This window comes from Amblyomma mixtum, chromosome 5 (genome assembly GCF_055824585.1).
Source record: "Amblyomma mixtum isolate Tamu chromosome 5, ASM5582458v1, whole genome shotgun sequence".
Taxonomy (NCBI): domain Eukaryota; kingdom Metazoa; phylum Arthropoda; class Arachnida; order Ixodida; family Ixodidae; genus Amblyomma; species Amblyomma mixtum.
This window is the reverse complement of record NC_143016.1, coordinates 70,910,999-70,932,233: the sequence shown is the minus strand read 5'-3', so window position 1 is coordinate 70,932,233 and position 21,235 is coordinate 70,910,999. Positions and strand designations below refer to the sequence as shown.

Below are 21,235 nucleotides of genomic sequence, written 5' to 3'. Positions count from 1 at the left end.
AGGCTAATATAGTGCTTTTAAAGACCAACCATGGTCTTTGAGGGATTCTGTAATATAATGACAAAAAAATATTAAGCATGAAATGCTTTTAGCTCCCGTTGTCGGCAGTGTGGTGACGTCACGCCGAGACCGAGAGCCATCATCCGGGCACTGAAATCCACTCATCCGGGCACTGAAATCCAGTCATCCGGGCACTGAAATCCAGTCATCCGGGCACTGAAATCCAGTCATCCGGGCACTGAAATCCAGTCATCCGGGCACTGAATTCCAGTCATCCGGGCTCTGAAACGAGAACATCCGGGCACCGTACGAGACTTAACGAGATTTAACGAGACTCTCTAAGCCCTCCTACGCGACCGGCATGCAAGCGCCGGTTGGTCTCCAAAGGAGTCACAAAAAATAACTGCTGCCAGTGCCTTCTCAATGTTTATCAAGATATCAGTCGATCTGTGCGTTTGATAATGCACGGAATTATAATTTCCGATTTCTAATAACGCGTGCAAAAAGCACATAAATTCCACGATACATTTCGTTGTCATACGTGATCTCTTAGGGGCTTCGCGCATCGAAGCAAAGCCGCGCAGGCGCGCAGGGGCCCGGGGGAGAAGCGCTGCGTTCAAAGGGCAAGGCCAAGGCATCGCACCGAACGGGTGGTGGCGTTCCTCCCTTCCTTTACAGTGCGGTTCGGGTGTCCACCGAAATGGCAGAGAATTACTGCGCCATTTCCTTTCCTCAAAAAACCTTGCGTTCAAATGGCAAGGCATCCGTTCAAATGGCAAGGCATCCCTCTGAACGGGTGGTGGCGTTCCTCCCTTCCTGTACAGTGCGGTTCGGGTGTCCACCGAGATGACATTAGGCCCGTAAACATTTCATGCTTACTCTACTCTCGGTTACGGGAGAGGCAGAGATTTTTAACATTGTGACTTTGTTCCGATGTTTATGAAGTGGCATTGAGCCGTCATTCAACTTTTTGCGGTTATATAACTAAGCTGGTCAGATCAGTTGGTAGCGAGTAGGCAGACGCTTGGCTCATGGCATACTGCTTTTTCACGACAGTTCCAGCTGCCCTTCAGCCAACAAGAGTACACATCAGTTACAGTTTGTTGGTTTCACACAGCAGTGCCTAACTACCATCAGTGTCTGAGCAGCACTTGGCTGCAGTGAAAAACTGAGACTCTTGTACCATTAATGTGTGGGCGTGCGCAACAGACTCTCAGCTCAGGGATGATGTGCTGAGTTCCCGCAGCTTGGCTGTGCTTGGAAAGGCTTGCTGCACTAAAATCATACCAACCATCACCCCTTCATTGTAACTACAGGGCTGGCTCGCGCTACCGTTTGCCTAAGGCAGGAAAAAAAATTTATGAGGAACTGCAGAGTATGCGAAGCTTATCAGGGACACATATAAAATAGTCACTTGAGAGAGTTGTTTAATATGCATGCAGTTGCAAGGGGGCATCAGTTTGCTCATTCGGATATGCAGCAACACGCCACAAAGCAAGTGCAAGGGCTGTGCACACATGCTGTGATTAGAAGTTAATTTTTACTGCCTTTATGTAGAACTAAACATGCAAAAAGTGACCTGCGCAGAGGTGCCAAGCCTGTCAACGGTCATCTCATTTCGCCACTACACGGCACAAGTCCGGCTTTCACTTTACTTGCATAGTTGTGATCTTGAGTCACCAGGTAATAACAGCAATCGGCTTTGATTGCTCCTCACGCCTCCTGGAAACATTTGACTGTGGCAGTCCATCACACTTGGTATGCCACAGGGATGTACAAGGACACTTGTGTTTCTTCTTCTTAACGATGTCAGGACAATCATAAACATAAAGGACCACCTTTGTGATGGTTATGACGTCACAGTTGACTTCAGGCAGCTTGAGAATTAAAGAACTGAAATGTTTTAGTAGCTACTTACCGAAGTTTTCACTCCAGTTCTTAAAGAACCACTGAGGATAAATCAGAGTTGGCCTGCTTTGACAGAATACGTCATTTTCATGACAAAGAGGCTGCTCTCACCGAAAACAGAGCACCTATAAGTTAGAAAAGGCCAATAAACTAAATACAGGTGCCGCCATAACTGTCCGTTTTTGCAAGTAAACTGTGCGCAATGATGCCTAATTTTTCGTGCAGATCCCAGAGGCTGTCTACATCGTCATTCACTTAAAACAGTGGAAGTTGGTCCTTCTCAGTTGCCAACGGCGCATAGATGACATATCCAAGACGTTACAACTTTGACTTGTGCAGCAGGAAAATTCTGAAGTTCAAATTTATCACCCACAAATGTGCCTTTTGTTGCTGGACAAATGTTAGCACACCCAAGAACAGCCAGGGAAGTAATTTTCACTGAGGATAAAAATTCTGAGGGCACTTAGGTCTTCTCTGCTTATGTGGAGGAATGCGAAAACGTGTTTTGAGAAAAGTAAAGGAGGCAGTAGCTTTGAGATCTCCACATCTGGGTGGAGGCACCTTAAGGGAAAATGTCTCAAAAAGCATGCAATTGAAGGTGCATATATCATTGGTCCGAACCTGTCACCAGCTAGCCTTCAACTTGACTGAAACATGTAAGTCATATGCAAAGAGAAATGCCGTGACACTACCCAGAATGCTGTACGCCAAACGGTTGCTCATAATTTTGGTGAATGTTTTCGGGAATACTACCACCGCATTGGGGTTAACCCGTGATGGTATCACTGGGATTTGGTCTGCACCTGTTGCTCAAACCAGCCTCATGGTTGCTTTGGCATTCCTCTCTCCTACTCGGGTGTGGCGCCACCCTGTAATTACTCTATTGCTCTAAATTTTTCAAGTCTGGGCTTTTGTGAGACATCATCACCTTGACACGCGACTTTCATTTTTTGGAAGGGATCAACCCACTAATTACTTTGCTCAATAGTCACAATAATTACTGCTGATATCATCAGTCTTCCTTTCATTATTTTCAACTTTACTAATGAACTTATTTTCCTTAATTACATTAATCGATTGCTTTTGGTAATTAAGTTTTTGACGACATCATTCTTCATTGCATATAACACCATTCATTTATTACTCATTATCATTAAACTTTTACACATTCATTCATCTGGAGTGATGTCATTGGGTGGACACATTTTGCGGACAAGATCTGCTGACACAACTGAGCTATATAATGCTTTCACATTAATATTTGGACGGTGTTGTCTTCAGTGTAAAAGCCAGAGAATCGATTTTTAGTGAGAGCAATAATTGCAGCTGTCCGCAGTGTCAAGGACACTGAATACATTTCCATCCAATCATTGTTCTCAGTAAAAATTGATTCTCCGGCTGTTTCTGGCTATGTTGATGTTTGTCTGACAGCAAAAGACGTATTTATCGGTGATAAACATGGATTTAAAAGCCCTCCAGCTAGTCGATTCAAACTCGTGACGTCCTTACCGAAAAGGACTGGTTGCCACCATTTTAAAGTGAGCGTAGGTGTAACGTGGCCTTTGGGAACCACGGCAAAAAAAAAAAATGGGGATGTGGGGGGGGGGGGGGGGGGGCGTACTTATTTTACTTGCAAAATCAGCCTCTGATGGCGACGTGTGTTTCTAATACAGTGAATGCTGTAGAGAGAGAGAGAGAGAAAAGGACGGAAAGGCAGGGAGGTTAACCAGGCGATGCCCAGTTGGCTACACTACACTTGGGGAGGGGAACAAAGGGGAAAAAAGGAAAAATAGCGGCAAGGAAATGAGTTTTCTAAGTGTCCAGCGACCACTATGTCACAGGGACAGAGGGCGCGCACTGAAAACTTAAAGATTATAGGCGGGAATGCAACCCCGAGTCCCTTAAGAAATTCAGGAAGAAACCACTATGACTAAGTGGTACTGTCAAAGTTGCTTGCTGTATTTGAGAAGAGTTGCTCTAATGTATATTTTGACCAGTAGCACTGAACTCATTCATAATAAGCGAGCGTTCGTTATATCTCAGTAGGCTCGACCATATCACCATCCGTGGGTGTGAACGCAATGATTCCAGTCGGACTCGTTCAGCGCAAGGATCGAGAAAAGGAAAGCTAACCCATTCATTGAGAAAGATGCTTCTTGCACGCACTCTGGAAACACTGTGCGCACTTTCCAGCTGCTGCTTCACTTTTTGCATGGCTTGCAAACATACTTTTTGCACATTCCCATCATGTAAAAAGCGTTCATAAGAAACATTGTATCGCTGCATCGCTGCAGAAATAGATCGCTGCATTTCTGCATGTGAACAGCACATTCGACCTCATGACAGCTCAACAGCGTTGTTATAATTACCGTTAGCTATAGCTAACGACGACTAATCCGAAACACTACGCAGCGAGCAACGAAGTGCACCATACGTCATCCATCACGTGTTCTAGTAGAGATCAAAGAGATTTCAGGAGGTGTCTTCCGCGCATTTGGCAGAGCACTGATAGACATTCTGATGGTCTCACCTGTATCTTGTACATGGGCGTCCGGAGGGGGGGGCAAGGGGGGGCGGTTGCACCCCCCTGGAAAATCACTCACTCGAACCGTGAGTGATGGCCGCACACCAGGGGCGGTGGTGCGCTCAGTCAAAAGGGTAAAAGCAGCCCCGCATGGTCACATCTGCGAAATGCCGCGTCCGGGCGTGCGTCGTTCCGCCGTTTTCAAACCACGCCATCGTTAGCTCTACTGAAGGGCGACCTGTTCCAGACATACAGCGGCACCGGCGAGCATGTGTTTCGAGCCGCCTTGAGATGGGTGTCTGTTCTTTGATCTCTAGAGAGATAGCAACACGGAGGCAGACAGTGCACGGGGCATCTTGTTTTCGCCTATGTTGTTACGCCGGTCACCGATGAATTCTTAAGGAGGGAAGGACAAATCAGCCGTGTCCACCCCCGCTTTGTCGGGCTGCTCAGGGGCAAGCGGGCGATGAGTTGGCGCCGCCGCCGCTCGCTGTCTCCTCCGATCCACGTGTAGCGCAGTTCGGTAGAAGCGCCGCTTTCAGAATCTCCGGCAAAGGGGATTAGCTGCTTTTGTTCACGGCGACGCAGTCTCCCGAGGCGCCCCCACACCAGCGTTCTTTGCGTCTTCTGTGAAAACCAGCGCCTTTGGTCAACGCAGCCCGATGGCGCCTGCCTGGCTCGCCTGTCACCTCTGGCTGGGCCTCAAATCACAACAGCGCCCATGTACTGTGCGTGTCAGTGCATGGTAAAGAGACCCAGGTGGTCGACATTACCCGGAACTCTGTACTACTCCATCCCTCATAGCCTGAGTCGTTTTGGGGCTCTGAACCCCATAAAAACACAAAAACAAATTTTCCGACCGGAGTGGCGAGTGTCCCTTCCCCTCGGAAGTTGCGCGGCGTTCCTTTCACCCCCAAAGTGCGCATTCGGGGATACTGCGGCAAGTAAGCCCTCGCACGTGTGCGCGCCTCTGTGTTTGTGCTTGGGTGTTTTTAGTGGCCGGTTGTCAGCGAAGCTGAGAACAACCAAGACAGCGGACGAGAAAACGACGAGCGGCGAGCAGTGTGTGTGGGGTTGCTCGACTGTGCGGATGCGCAAGCAAGATGGAGCGAGGTGTATGAAGCTGCGAACGTGCATTTATCTTGTAAATAAGTTTTCGTTGTATATATAGTCATCTTTTGTTTTCAACGTACCGTATTTTCCGGTGTATAGGACGCACCCTTGTATAAGACGCACCTGCCATATATGCAAGCTGTCACTGAAAAAGTTCGTATATAAGACGCACCCGTGTATAAGACGCACCCCAGTTTACCCAGTTAGGCTAGTGAGGCTTAATTAAACACGCTTGCGCGACTATCGCGAAATGCACCATACCTGTGAGCAATTCTTAAGCAACGCTAAGTGATCGAAAAAGGCAACACTCACGCCATACCCGTCCACGTTTTAGCAAAAAAGAAAGAAAGAACGATACAGCTCCCCCAGTGGTGCTCCAGCTGCTCCATTTGCTCCATTTTGATACATTTACATTTTGCTGCACCAGTCTGCTCCAAAAGTGACAAATCGATCAATATTGCTCCTTAGCTGCTCCAAAAAGAAGATACGGTCACGGGAAAGCAACTATATTGAGCCATTCAGGATTTCGGTTGACAACCTACTAAAATGTTTTCGCAGTTGCCAACCTAGGGCGTTGGTGGGCTGCCTTGTGGTAAAATTTAGCAGCCAGTTTTTATGGAGGAAGGAAAGAACTCGGGAGAGGCTGTTACTTCACATTTTTTGAAGCCGGCTCCTGTAGGGAAAGAAACTGAGCAGGGAGCGTCCAGTGAAGCCTAGTCATAAAGACCATCGCCGCCCCCATTGAAGCGCGTGATTTCAGACCTTCATGTAGTAAAGGTGTTGCGGGAGTTGACCTTGATGTAACGAACTGGCTACGCCCTCTCTCTGTTAGTGCTGAGCCACTCAAAATTTGTTAGAACCACGCGAAAGTTCCGTGACGATAAAGCACGAACTGACATGAGAGGAACGCCGATCGCATCGAGCCGCTGCAGTTGGCGCAACGCGCCGTGCTCCAGCGCCGTTGGCGCATCTCTGGCTCTTTCTCTTTAGGAACGTCATACCACGTGGCGTTACAACTGTTCATGCTCAAAAGCAGCGAAAAATGATAGGGCATAGCAAAAAAGAAAAGACACGAGCAGTGCGCGGCCATCACTGCCGCGTGGTTGTAAAGAAAAATGTAAAGAAAAATCTCAGACTTTTTAAAAATTTCGTTATGACCACGTTTAACTATAGAGCCAACATGAAAAAAGAATGATTCTAGTAAACGTGTTCTCTGGACTTTTAGTCAAGCACACTTGGTTGAACTTGCGTGCAAGGCAGTGTGAGCATTAATAAAATATTTTCTCTGTTTTTGTGATTGTTTTCTTTTCTAGCTACGCATGGCTGAACCTTATCTCGTTAGGAACAAACTCTTTGTGACTCCTTTATTCCGTTCATGCTGTTCCCATGTTGCTCCAGGGTTATCGTTCTGATACAAATGTGCTCCAGAATGGATATTTTTCTGCTCCAAAAATTGCTCCAGAACTTGAAATGGCTGGACCACCACTGAGCTCCCCATATGTACATAACAACATTTTATTTCTACTTGAAACCTTCGAAGTCTTCATCTTCAGATACGCTATCAAAAGGTTCACAAGCAACTCGGCTGAAACATGCACTACGTACACGGAGCAAAAAAAGTTGCAAAGGGTGACTAAAAAAGAACGCCGGCTTGTCTTGACAATGGCGAGAAGCGCGATTGTCACCATCTTTTGGCGCTTCTCAGTACTTTTGCTTGGCGCCTCCGAAACAGCTGCGCGTTTGTGATCCCGGAAGTCGTCATCCCCACCGTTTCATGATAAAGATCACCTAGAATGTCGCGCACGGCGGTCCCGGTATTGAAGTATTAACCGTGTTACAACCGCGTTATTGGTAGTGATATTTTTTAGGTGAGAAAAGCTTGAGCATGAACCGGAGTAATCGATGAACTCGCAAAAAAAGATGAAAAATTCGCATATAAGACGCACCCTTGTATAGGACGCACCCGCAAGATTTTCGAAAAAAAAGCCGCGTCTTATACACCGGAAAATACGGTACGCGTTCAACAGTTTTTCCAATCAATGTGTATGATGAGTGTGCACCGAGAGCGTGTAATGAAGCACAGAAGTGAATTTATCACACGTGTAATTACGCAATTCGCCCAGAAAAATCCGAGGCGCCTACAGTTGCTGTTCAAGGAAGACTGACTGAGTGACTGTAGTTGCGTGTTTGCGAACATATTGTGCTGTGTGCTGGTCATCAATCCGGGTGAGTCGAGAACCCGTATGCAGGAAGACTGAGCACTTTTCTCCACGAAGTGATATAGCATCTTTTTGCATTTTTTATTAATTTTAGTTGTTTCTTCGTTGATAAACTCCAATGTACCTCTCCTAGCCGCGCTTTAATTTGCTGTTTGTAATTTTTCTTTCATGTGTGCATTTTGTTTAATTTTTATTTATATATAAATAAATAAATTTACTCCGCAAATAGCGCCTTTTTGCTACGAACATACCCCCCCCCCCCCGGGGCACCAACGGGGCCCCCCCCTGCAAAAAATTCTGCGGACGCCCTTGATCTTGTATGCACCTCTGGGTGTATGAAGAAAGGGTGAGTGGATGGAGGTTGGGGAGGAGCAACTGGACCATAGTGTGGCTCTGGCCCATTGGTGCCTGGATGCCCGCTCGTCTCAGGTTTCTACGTGGGGACACCCTTTGTACCACCCCGTGCCGCTGTTTCCCTCTCGCGGCGGCATGTTGGACCCTACGCGCTACAATAATATAACTGAAACCTGAATTGTAAATAGGCACTAATACTTGTTGCACTCGTGGCAGTAATGTTCTGGTAGTTTTAAGTGTGTTTTATGCATGATGCAGTCGCTCTGACTAAACGGCAATGAAGAAGTTATGACGGGCTGTTGTGTTCCCTAGTCTTTGGTTGAACTTAAAAAGGACCGCTGTTAGTTGGTCTTTCATTATAGTCATAATTTAGAGTATCAGGGTTGCTGAATTCCGTCGAAGTCTGTAATCGCTTTTGCGCCTTTAAACTCCATAAAACTAATTCCGTCGAATTATGCTGCATTTGCTGTTAGAACGTATGAGGACTGTTAACAAGGCCCCAAGTCAAGTTGCTCGGGTATGCCAGCAGTGTGGAGGATGACCTGCCAATTAACCCCCTGCATTTCCGACATTTTGTGGAATCCCTGCACCATATGTTTAGAATTCCACTTATTAATTGCAAATTTCTCTTCCAAACGGTCAGCAGCCACAGTACTCAGGGGGGGGGGGGGGGGGGGGGGGGTGGACAGAACACGTCTCAGAAACCAAATGGTCATAACTGCTTCCCTTAGTGGCTAGTTACACAACATAATCATGCACATTGAATTTCCCTGTGGATGGTGCTGACTACAGTACAGTGATGATGTGATGCGACGACGCCTTGCTGATACGTATTGCTAGTAGCCTTATTAGAGGATAAATTTAACTTAAATGTTTAGTTTTTTTTTTGTTGAAACCACGAAGAAAAATATTAAAATCTACCTATTCACAAAGAAACCTCACACAATCAACCCGTGGTAACCAATTCGTTTGAGTCCCCTTGTACCCACCAGGCTGAACTAACAAAGGGGAGTCAGAGCAACACAGGCCGCCTTCCTTGCTTCTGCGATTCTGCGGAACCTTCTACTCCAGTTGCCAAAGACACTGGCTTGCCGCCAGTCATTGGGCAAACCAGTAGGGAGTCTTAGAATAGGGGGACACTACTGGTTTGGGGGACAGGTGAATAGCGGAGCTTCAATGCGCATGCGGAGGACAGTAACCCGAGCGCCTTTCTTCTCCCCTATCCCCCTAACTGACACGCTCCCCCTATTAGTCTGATCTCTCATTTGGGCATTTTATAATAGGGGGAGCAGCCATAAAGAGGCGTGTATATTGCACATTGCGGACTTTTTTTTTTTTCGTGGTGGGCCCCGGGTGCGCCCCTGTTTCTGGGGTTCTTCGAGGGGGCGTGTCAGGGTAACTAGAAGTACTGGGAGGCGCTCTTCGGTCTCTGTAAGAGTGTTTGTCGACGTCCGGTGGGGGAGTTCACGGTGCATCCGTGTTCGCTCTAGCCGAGTGGTGCAGCACGTTATTCGTTTTATCTGAAACGCAGTGCCACTACCCCTAATATTTTGGCGGTTAAAACGCTGAACTGCTGCGTTCTGCGAACAAAGGTTCACCCTTGTCATGATTGCCTTTTTTTTTTCAATAATTGCTGAAACGTATATGCCACGAATGTTCCGCAGTCTTGTCCATCCAAGTAGCTGCCGCGGCCGGGATCGCACGAGGCGAATTAACTGCAGCGGGCAAACGTCATAATCGTCACCAAATTTTAATGCCTTTGGCCTTGAAGGTTTAATAAATACATGAGAAAAAAAACTGCGTGAACTGCTGGGCGAAGGCCTCTCCGCCAGCTGTGGCCACCACATTCCGCACAGATAATCTCGTCCGCTCGGCCGCCACGTGCTGCGTACGTGTATACCTTCCCTTGGAATCTATTACGTTGTGCCTTAAGGATCTATTATCTGCGCCGCATTGAAGGTCCTGCCCATGTCCATTTAGTTTAGCTAGGATATCATGAAATCGCGTTTGTTCCTTAATCCACTACATACCTGTAAATATCGCCGACTAAAGCGGAATGGAGGCTAAACAATAGTTCTAGCGGTATACTTATTCACGTGATATCGTCCGCAACGGGCTCTAGCGGCGTCCGCCCGTGGTCGTGGTCGCGGTCACGTTCCGAGCATTCTTAAAAACTGCGAATTATTGCCCTGTGCGGCCGATTTCCCTAATTTAAATCGAATTAATGTCCGGCTCCCGCCTTTTTTTTTTAATTTCCCGCAGTTGGTGGGAGTAGTCAACCAACTCATGGAGTGCCTTTCAAACAGTCGTGTGGCGGCTTTGTTTTCGCTTTTATTTTGTTTTGTAGTTTTCCGTGAATAAGTAGATCTAGTCAGAGACAACATAGCTTCAAATTAGGCTCACGGAAATAAAAATACGCGTGGACTTTTGCTTTCGCCGATACGTATCACTTCGCCGATGGCAGAGCGGCAAGCCGCCACGGGACTGGTTGAAAGGTTAACTCCACCCATCGTCTGCGGGGAATTAAAATAATAAAGGCGGTAGCCGAGACGTTTAATCGGATTTAAATTAGGAAAACTGGCCGAACAGGGTAATAATTCGAAGTTTTAAGAACGCTCGGAACGTGCAGATCGAGTTCGAGCGGTAAAAATACACGAGTTCAGATTCCTCTTCAGTGCACTTTAATTATTGAGAGGTGTATAGCCCACCGTAAGTGAATCCATAGCTGTTTATAGAATTTCGAAAACGTTGCTTTGTCTTTGGGGCCCTAGAAATTATGACTACATCGCGCCAAATTACATGCGCTTTCGAGTAGCTTAATTGCAGGCAAAGCAGCCTCTGCGGTGCACCTAACTCTTCGGAATAGTCAAAATTCCTTGGGCCACAGCGCCGAGGGTAACCGCGTTTTCGAAATTCTCGAAAATTATATGGATATTACTTACGGTAGGCTATACGCCTCTTAGTAGTTAGGGAGCCTAACAGTAAAACCCAGGTGGTCGAAATTTCCAGAGCCCTTCACTACGGCGTCTCTCATAGCCTGAGTCGCTTTGGGACGTTAAACTCCAATAGACCAATTAAAGTTAGGTATTCAATATTATGTCTTAGCTGTATTCTGATGTACTACACTGCTGGCAATGCTGTACCGAAAAACGCGCGCCCTTCTTCTAACTCAAAGAAACCTGTTTTTTAAAAATTGTGGAAAATATCAGGGGTTATATCAAGGCGCAGAATTGTTCTGCAAACTTCATGCGTACAGAGCGTTGCACAAAGAAAAGTGGACGTTGACACATTTAACAACGTGCAATTGCATTGTGAGGTATTCACTGAGGCCGCGCTACCAGACGGCGCGAGCGTCGCCGCGGCAAACGCGCCATGTTTGCGGTCGTCTCAGGCCAGCTCGCGCAGTGTCACGGTGCGCCGTGAGGTACCCGGCCTGAACTGTTAATGATCCGTAACATATTTGTACGTTGTTGAATACGTCAGCGACCACTTATCTTCGTGGAGCGCGTATTGTGCATGAAGTTTGCAGCAGAATTCTTCTGCGCCGTGATATAACCGAGCTAGCTGCCTCAACTCGGCAGCAAAACTGGCTGGTTGCGCTGCTCGCAAGAATGTACACGACTTTCAATATCAGTTGATATCTGTCAGCTAGTCATGCAGGGCACATCGTGGATAAACAGCATGATTAATTACCGAAATTACAAAACTGTCGCCGCAGAAATTGATAATTCAAGCGCCTGTAATCCGCGAACTGCTGACGCTTCTCAGACGGTCTTTCAGCAGAAAGGCAAAGCGTCATAGCTACCTTATTTACACGACAGAACGGTGAAACAAATACTGCCATGCGCTCGCAGCACGAACGGCAGACACAGCGAGAATGTTTTGCAGTTTTGATTGTAGCTACGTAGCGCTACTTCGTATGCACAAGACGTCTAGCGCTTTCGCAGCAACGCAGTGTGCAGCCATTCCGCTAGATTCAGTAGTAACACGTCACTTTCAGCAGATAGAGATGACAAGTTAAGCTACAGCTAAGCGAACAGACCCTTCGAATTACTCACCTCTTCAAAAACGGCCGTCGGCACCGCGGACGTCAGCACCCTCAGCACGGCTCTTGGACTCACCCGCTTGTCAAGTAATTTCACCCTCTCATAGGTTTGTATGCTTTAATTCCTTGGCCTGCCAGCAAACTTAAGGCGTGCACAAGGTGGGCCTCGATACCGGTGAATTCAACGCGCGGCAGCAGTCCTGTACGTCTCACACTGCGCCGGCGCCTCCGCTTTCTTACGCGCCGACCTTTTCACAAAGCGGAACCTTTTGAGCGTGGCCGCTCTTTTCTGCTTCGCGCAGTTCACTGAACACCCTCTCAGCAACGCGGTGTTACGGGCCGGACAGTAATTATCTATGGCGAGACACGAAATACACTCACATTTCACACATCACCGGCTATTTAACGCTGGGGCTGGCTGCGGCGGCCGCGCGCGTGACCACCAACATGGCGAATGCAGCGCCGGCCGCTAGCGCCCCTTGCGGATGACGTCATGTGAATACCTCCTATACCTTGCAGCGAACTTGGACCTTGCGCGAACCGGCGAGAAACGACCACGAACATGGCGCGCTAGCCGCGACGACGCTTGCGCCGTGTGGTAGCGTAATTTATGCTGGGGTTTCAGAGGAGGAAATATTAAACATGTGCGGAAGAAACGAACATAAAGTGTTCTCGACGGTTTTGTCGTACTGTTAGGTAGCTCGTTTACATTGGCTAGGAACCGATGGTAAATCGCCTTGACCTCACCAAAGGAGCGCTGAAAGACGGGATGCAACCTCTGCTCATTGCCGAAGTTTTGAGTGCATCCCGATCTGTGAAAGCACAGCAATACCCGTCCGCGCAAGTAGTTGAGGCCTTCGCCATTTGCCAAAAGGCGAATTCTAAGTGAGTATGCCGTTTCATGGCCTTTTCTACATGTGTATCTCTATGAAAAAAGAAAAATCAGTTAACCGCCCTGTTTTCTTTGCCCTGCATGCCATCTTTCAGGCCGGTTTTGTATAGTTAGCGATGAACCAACTAGAGTCGGATACAAGCAGAAAAAAAAGTGAAGCTGCAAATTTACTATACCTGAAAGGAGACCAACCAATGGCGTCGACCTGTAGTCATGACGTCGCGGTCAATCGCTTCGCACGTGCTGCAGCCACCGGCGATGCCTTTGCATTTGATGCAGATGCATTTGACTCCGACAGTAGGTCGCCCGTTCTTAGGGGGGTGCTTGCTGCTTCGCTCTTGTCTTGTATCCGACTACAAACTAGCTCCGTAGCGCTTTATGAGCCTCGCTGAATTTAAGCTGTACCGAATTTCAACGCAACAAATCAGTACTGAAGGGGAAGCACGAGGTGCCGTCTGCCGTAAGAAACTATATATTGTGTCATCGTAAGCCTATAAATTTTTTTGTCCACTTGTCTTGTCTACGCCTGCTTGCTTTTCTTTAGTGCAATCGTTATCGCACTTTAACTACACTTGAAAACCGTTTTCCAAAGCTGACAGTTGTGGGTATACGTCCTCCATTCTTTCCTTTGAGTGCCATCGTCGACGTTGCGATTACGCAGCGCACCGCTTACCAGTCTCGCAAACGATAACAGTGAGGAGAACTAATTAAAATCGGCTTGGCAGCACCACGGCGTTTTATATGTGTCATTCACCCTTCATAAATGAGGCGGCGGCCGAAGGGAGTGGCCGCGTCTATCGGTGATGACACCTGAACCGCGCGATGTAGAAGCGGGGGAAAGAATGACAGAAGGGGTGATAGGAGGAGAGCCGATTACGGGAGGCGATAGCGCCAAGAAAGGTTTATCGCTGTGCGGCCTCGTGAACGAGTTGAGAGGTTAAGCTGCCAGGCGGTGTGGGGCAACACGACAGTCCCCCGCCAAGTTTCGTGGACTGGACAAAACGCTGTGCGCACAAGCTAAAGCCGCTGTGGTCGAGGAATGGAGAAGGCATTGGGACAAGTGAAAGCCGACCATCGTCGCTGTTAGAGAGAGGGAGAGAGAGAGAGAGAGGACCTGAGACCCGGGTAAGTCGAGACCAAGCGATGCTTCAATATAACCTAGATGGATGAAAGGGTTACTGTTTTGTCTTGGTTTGCGCCAGGTCACTTGTTGAGCGCGAAAGTGTCCATCTAGGCGGATGGCTTACCAGTCCTTCATTAATTCTAACATCTCGCGGAACAATGGCTCGATTCAGAAGAAAGGAAGACACAGGACAAGCGCATTCCTGTATCTTGTTCTGTGTTTCCTTTCTTGTCTTTTTTTTTTTTGAACTACTTGTCCTGCATGAACATCTACCAACTCGTCCAAGTCAAAGTCTTGCTAAAGAGCTCGTCTTGGCACAAGTGGCGCCTGCAGTCTAAACGCCGAGACTTAACTGTCGCGCACTGCGTTTTGCTCCCGCACTCCATGTTGTTCCCTTTTTCTATGCTTTTCTCTGTGAAGTGGGTGAACCGGATGTGGAGGTTGGAGTGCCGCTCCACTTCAGCGCGATGGCTCGATTACAGCATCCCGTTTTCTTTCTTTGAAGTCGGACGATGCAGCGGACATTCGAGAGGCCGAACTATTATCAATTGACCTTGTTCTGAATGGCTTGCGGGTTATCAAAGCGTCGGAACTGCACTGCGTAGCTGCACCTCACTGTGTAGCGGTAAAGTAACACGAAAATTGGATCGTGGGTCTAAATGCGTCGAAGGATCTGCCGCCGTGCTCACCGGAACACCTGTTGCAATAACGACCTGTGCTAAACTGCAGATGTGATCCGGCCCAGGATGCCTGCGACACGGCGAGAAGAATCCGAGTTGAAAGATTTGCCGCTTTGACATAGACATCCGAGGCCGGATCTTGTCTGCACTCGCGTATGCGCAGGCTTGCGTTGCAACAGGTGTTCTGGTGGGCATTGTAGCAACATGTGCACGGTTGCAAGCACATAGTCGAGCTGGATTCTCTACCGCAGCTCTGTCCGCTGTCACTTGCACTTTTCAAGAGACCTTTCTGGGAGAACTTCCATTGCGCAGAGTGCGTTTGAGCCATCGTCCGGTAACGAGATTTTCGCCTAAGCTTGCATTAGGTTTGCATCGTATTTGAGTCTTAAGATACCTGTGAGGATGTAACCGTTCTATGCGTAAAGGTGTGCGATGGTCTTGTGAATATGAAGGAACTGATCGGCGAACCTTGTGCGGACCCACTATAGCTATAGTTGTTAGGATACAGCTTCAGGGAACAGCAGTTCGCAACAATGGACCATGGCACGCGGCGTCCCGTACGTATTACTCCGCTAACTAATCACGACAGTCAATAAACAAGATCAGCATTTTAATGTTTGACTATATCAAACAAGCCAGAGGCATCAAAATTGTAATTTATTTTTTCTTCCGATTAGCTTGTTTATTTAACAAGAATCGTTTTGACTATACGCACTACTTTTTGTTGTGGAAGAATTCTGTGCGGCCGAGCTTCACTACTGGTCTAATCTTAGTCGGATTCAGCTATAGGAATCGATGGAGAGGGCTGAGTTGGGCTGATTGGTTCATGTTGAGACACAGCCCATGTGTCTGTCTCTTCTTCTTCAGTCCCGTCTGTCTGCGCTGTTTTGTCGTACCATTCGGCTATAGGAGTTTTGTACTAAACATGGGTCAGGTTCACTCTAACAGGAGTCTGCACGCTGTTGCTTGGTAAGTACATGCAGGCGTCATTTTTCATCGTCGAAGCTTCAGCTCTGTCACGAAAACTGCATGTCGTGAACCTTGTCAGCCATGCTTAGGTGAATGCTCGTGGCGTTCATTTCAACTTTGTTCAATTTCGTTCTGCGTTCGCTGATGCTGTGGTAGGCTGCATGTGAACTTGCATGGTAGCACGTGTATGAGACAAGCACGCTGCCGGCATTAGCGGCCCGCTTTTTTGTGACGTTGTGGTGGACAACACTAAGCAAAGAGGGGAACGGGGTGGGATGGACGAGAGGACTTGTCTTCGTCTGGGCGCGGCGTTCATCACTGGCGGGGTTTGAATAGGGCGCGCACTCCGAGGAGGAAGCTCCGTGATGTTGGATGTTAGGATAAGAATAGGATAAGGATGTCAGGATAAGGAGCGTGAACTTGAAAATCTTGTCCAGGCAGGATGGCTGCTAAAGAGAGTTAACCGTTTGACCTGCAAAACTGTGATAACGAAATACGTCAGCACAGCAGAAAGGAATCCAGGGGGTGGGGAGAGTGGAGATTTGTGAGAAAGCGGACACGGCTTGAAAATCTGCGTCTCAACGCATGGGGATTGGCGACAGGGGGCGTGTTATGTCGTGTTGTGTTGACCTTGAAAAACTGTGAGATAAGGGAATTCAGCAGCACGGCTGACCGAAATACCGGAAAGCTAAAAAGAAGCAAAAGAAAAAGAGAAAGGGAGGCCGGGTGCGGAGCAAGAGTAGAAGGAAAGGGTTGGGGGATCGCGAAAACCACGGGTTCCTGAGATATTATAGCAGGAAGTGCAGAGCATGACGTAAAAGAAGAACGATAATAAAAAAAGAGGATGGGTCGGGAAGGGTGTGTGAGAGGGGTGATAGGCTGAAAGAACGATAAACAGGCGATATGAAGTACTGGGAAGGCCGGTGTGTGTGCGTGTGCGTGTGCGCGTGCGCGTGTGCGTGTGTGTGTGCGTGTTTGCGCGCGCGCGTGTGCGTGTGCGTGTGTGAGAGAGAGAGAGAGATGTTATTTTTGCTTTGACCAGGTGCAACACTGTTTAAAGATTTATGCTACTGTCGAATGTACCCGAGAGATTCTCAGTTTCCTTTGGAGGCGTTGATCCCTGCTGGTTTTAAGGCTTTAAATTTGTGGATTATATAGAATGTCTTTCGGTATTTTCTATCCTGTACAGATTTGAAGCCTGACTGGAGAATTAATAGTTTAATTTGATCGAAGTTGTGACCACGTTGATCAAAATGTTCCGGCTCTTCCTTTTGAACATTCTTTCCTGTGTCAGCTGGGTGGCCATTTAGTCTCGCCCTCATTGATTGTCGTGGTTTCTCCGATATGCAGGGTGTTTCACGTCACTTGAACCAAGGATTTAAAAAAGCGGTAAACCGCAGCCCGCTGAAACCAACGATACATCGTTCGCCGTCATGTGGCGCTCCTCAGAATATTTTTTATTGCGCTTAATTAGTTCATTAACTACGATGAATTATGCCACTTTTCAAATATTCATTTTAGTGCCAAGACCGTTACGTTAGGTTGTAGAGCAGGTTTATAAACAACCGATCCAGTTTATTGTAGCATCGTATCTCCTACGGAGTCCTTTTTTCCGGCACCTAAAGAAAGCCCGCGAAATATGAAAAAAATACTACGTGACTGCGCTCGTGCGCTACCAAATTGCAGCGCTCTCGACGGCGTTTTGAGCAAACGAAGCGTGCCCGCTGACCGTGGCGAAGTGAACGGCCGCCGCGCGGCTGCGGAAAGTGCTGACGCATTGCCAAGGCGCTGCTAAGAGCGACACTGATGCACGTTTCATTTCCTTGCAGACTAGTGTGAATGGCCCTTAGGGTCTCTCCTTCCTGTTTTTCCTTTTTTTTTCCTTTTCCAAATACCGACATCTTGTCGAAATCCGCGGCACGCGGTTTTATTGCATTCAATGACGCGGAAGCTTATTTTGATGGGACACATTTTCCAGATACTTATCTTCACGTGCCCGCACATGCATTCACGCATTTTTCGGTCTGACCCTATACAGCTTACCACACAGGGTACCTTGCACAGGGGTATCTTGCACACGAAATGTGTGGAACATCCAACAAACTTGGCATGTTTGGTAGTGCAGCCGCCACTAAACATGGTAGGAGTCGCCACGTTCATGCTTCAAGACAATTAAAAATCGTCAACTCGCGGAGAACGCGCTCGTCACTTAGGCTGCATCGAAGAGTTGTCGAACTTAGTCCGAAAAAGTTTTGGCATAACGCCAGAGCTACACTAGCACCGATGAAAATTCTATTCTTGTGCTCATACTTCTTTCCCCGAAAGTCTACTATGGTGCAAAACAACTCCAAAAGCAATGAAAAAGTCCACGTGCATTTCACCCTTGTTCTGAAACTCTTATTCTTGGCATCTGTCCGTTCTATGAGCTCACGCACTGTACAAGACCATGAGGTGCAATGGCATATCGCACAGTACACGGGCGCTATCGCATTTTGCCTCCATCGAAATGCCGCCGTCACGGCCAGAATTCTATCTCGTGACCTTGGAATCATCAGCCAAATACTGTAGCCACTGAGCCGCTGTTACGAATACGCACCCAACTGCATGTCGTCACCCATTGTGACAGTTTCCTTTATCGTCATCGCTATCAACCTGACGACGCCCACTTCAGGACAAAGGCCTGTCCCATATCTCCCATTGCCCAATCCTGAAGCAGCACTGTGACCTATAAGCCATAGCGCATCAGTGGGCTCCGGAAACATTTTGTCCATTTAGGGTTCTTTACCGTGCACCGAATCTCTCAGTGCACGGCCGTTCCGTTTCTTGCAATCCACCTCCATCAAAACACGGTCTCTGTGGTCACGACTGAACCCGCGAACGGTAAAATAACCACTGAGCCAGCACACTCTGCCTCAAGCCGCCTTCTTTCTTTCCTGTCTTGATGTCTGTGTTTGGCTACCCGCATCACACACGTTTGGTAGCCGCCATACTTCGCCGAATTTAAACAACTGTCAACTTGCCCACTTGAATCAGTCACCCGGACCGGAGATGCATATCGATATTCTTTCTCTCTCTCTATCGTACCTGCTGCGACGGTTCAGTGTCTTTGGCTGCGGCGGCCGCGTTTTGATGGAGGTGGAAAGGAAAAGGCAACTCGTGTGCTGTGCGATGTCAGCGCACGTTAAAGGTCCCCAGTTGGCGGAAATTGTATTCCGGAACGCTTCACTACTACCTCTTTCTCTCTTTCCTCTATCATTCCCACCTTCCCTTCCCTCGCGGCGCGGTTCGGGTGTCCGCCCAGAAGTGAGACAGTTACTGCGGCATTTACTTTCCTGAAAAACCACTAATTTGGCATTCGGCTGCTGATCCCGAAGGTTGCGGGATCGAATGCTGGTGGCGGCTGCCGCGTTTCGATAGAGGCGAAATGGAAAAGCGCCCGTTTGGTGTGTGATGTCAGGGCACGTTGAGACAAATTCAATCCGGAGACCGCTTGTTGTTGTGACTGAAGGAAAAATGAAAAAAAAAATGCATGGGCCTGCCCACTGGATCGAGCTGAGCCACAATCGGCTCAGTGGTTAGGGCGCTCGACTATTGAGCCGGAGTTCCCGGTTTCGAACCTGGCCGCGGCGGCCGCGTTTCGAGTGAGGCGAAACGCAAGAGGCGCCCGTGTACTGTGCGATGTCAGTGCACGTTAAAGAACCCCAGGCGGCCGAAATTATTCCGGAGCACTCCAATATGGCACCTTTCCTCTTTCACTCCCAGCTTCCCTTCCATTGCGGCGCGGTTCGGGTGTCCGCCCAGAAGTGAGACATTTACTGCGCCATTTCCTTGCCTCAGAAGCCAGTTTGATAATTGCTGCCACCTGCAGACAGAGGAAAGTTGAAAGTTATATGAGAGGAGAGATTGAAAGATAAGACGGGTGTCACAGCAACCGCGACCGCCGAAGCAACGACGTCGGCTGTAAAAGATACCCCCTGCAGTGCCTCCTCCACCGCGTTGCCTTTTTATGTCCTCCTTATTCTTGCACTCCTTCTTCCTTCACTGAGCGGTTCAAGTGTCGACTGAGAAGTCAGACACGTAGTGACTGCGCTTTTGCTTTCCTCGTAACCGATTTCCCACGTGATCTTGTGCGTCGTCTCGAACCTCTGCGCGCACGCCCGAGCTCGCACAGATAGCATGCCGCACTATACCCTATAACTACCGGGCTGGCCCGGGCGATCATAGTAACTCTGGTTGTCCACGACCGTTCTATAGTCGGATACATTTCAAGAACGAAGCGGCTTTCCCCCGTCAAAACCCGTCAAAGGACACCTCTCAGCCAAAGACGTCGGCCGTTTCCCATGACCCTGCTAGCGTGACGATGCAGGGCGCGGCGTGAAAAGGGGTGGAGGGGACTGTCTCCACCATATAAGGAGGAGGCTATCCCCTTTCGTCGGTCGCTCTCTGCGCTCACGCTAGCAGGCTCAAGAGAAATCGGCCGACGCCACTGGCTGGAAGGGGCTCCTTTGACGGGGAAAAGCCGCTTCGTTCTTCAGTTGTATCCGGCTATAGATATATGGCGGCGTCCTACTGTGAAGGGGAGAGGTAGGGTATCGGGTGGGATAAAAGGGGTGCCCAAGCGGAAGATTGGCACCAGAAGGCCGCCTCCTCTCGACGGAGATTTTGTGAGGTAGTGAGCACATTTCGCGGCACAATCGATAATGTTGGAGTATGTGTGAACAGGCGAGTGGGATTATCCTCTGCCTCCTCTGGGCTTGTATACGGAGGGTAAGTCCTCGGACTGCGTGGAGAGAAAAAAATATATATCCTTGTTGGACTGTCGCGTTAACGTCCTCATGGCCAGAGATATGTCCATATATGTCCCATATATATGCCCCATATATGACCCATATATGTCCAGACGAGGCGGGTTTGCGGGTTGGGTTGGATTGGATGCAAGATGCAATACGCGAAAGGGGAGATGCGTCCATGGGCGTTGTTGCGACAGGCCGTTTGGAAGTCAGGGATAATGATGGTGTGTTTATCTGGACGCCTGGTTCATATGACCAGGAATATATGGCGCATTCTTCTGCATTTGTGCTATTTTTAGTGCGTACTGTGGCTGTGGTGACTGTGTCACCACAACCACACCACCTGTGTCACCATACCGCCGTTACTATGGACTTTTTCGTGAGGTGGTAAACATTATTTGCGGGACAATCAGTAATAATGGTTTATTGGGGTTTAACGTACCAAAGCAACTCAGGCTATGAGGGACGCCGTAGTGAGGGGCTCCGGAAATTTCGAGCACCTGGGGTTCTTTAACATGCACTGACATCGCACAGTACACGGGCCTCTAGAATTTCGCCTTCATCGAAATTCGGCCGCCGCGGCCGGGATCGAACCCGCGTCTTTCGGGTCAGCAACCC

General features: G+C 48.4%; 1 protein-coding gene across 4 annotated transcripts in view; it reads left to right on the top strand.

Moving 5' to 3' along the window:
* LOC149342595 (protein ABHD1-like) overlaps positions 1-21,235 on the top strand; it is a 43,891-nt gene that overhangs the window by 9,950 nt on the left and 12,706 nt on the right. For 2 of the 4 annotated variants that reach the window (XM_089544960.1, XM_089544961.1), the window contains exon 1: positions 14,014-14,180. The exons of the other annotated variants lie outside the window; for them this stretch is intronic. The gene's annotated coding sequence lies outside the window, so the exon portion shown is untranslated. Of the gene's footprint in view, positions 1-14,013; positions 14,181-21,235 lie in introns of those variants that run through there. 4 annotated transcript variants of the gene reach the window in all.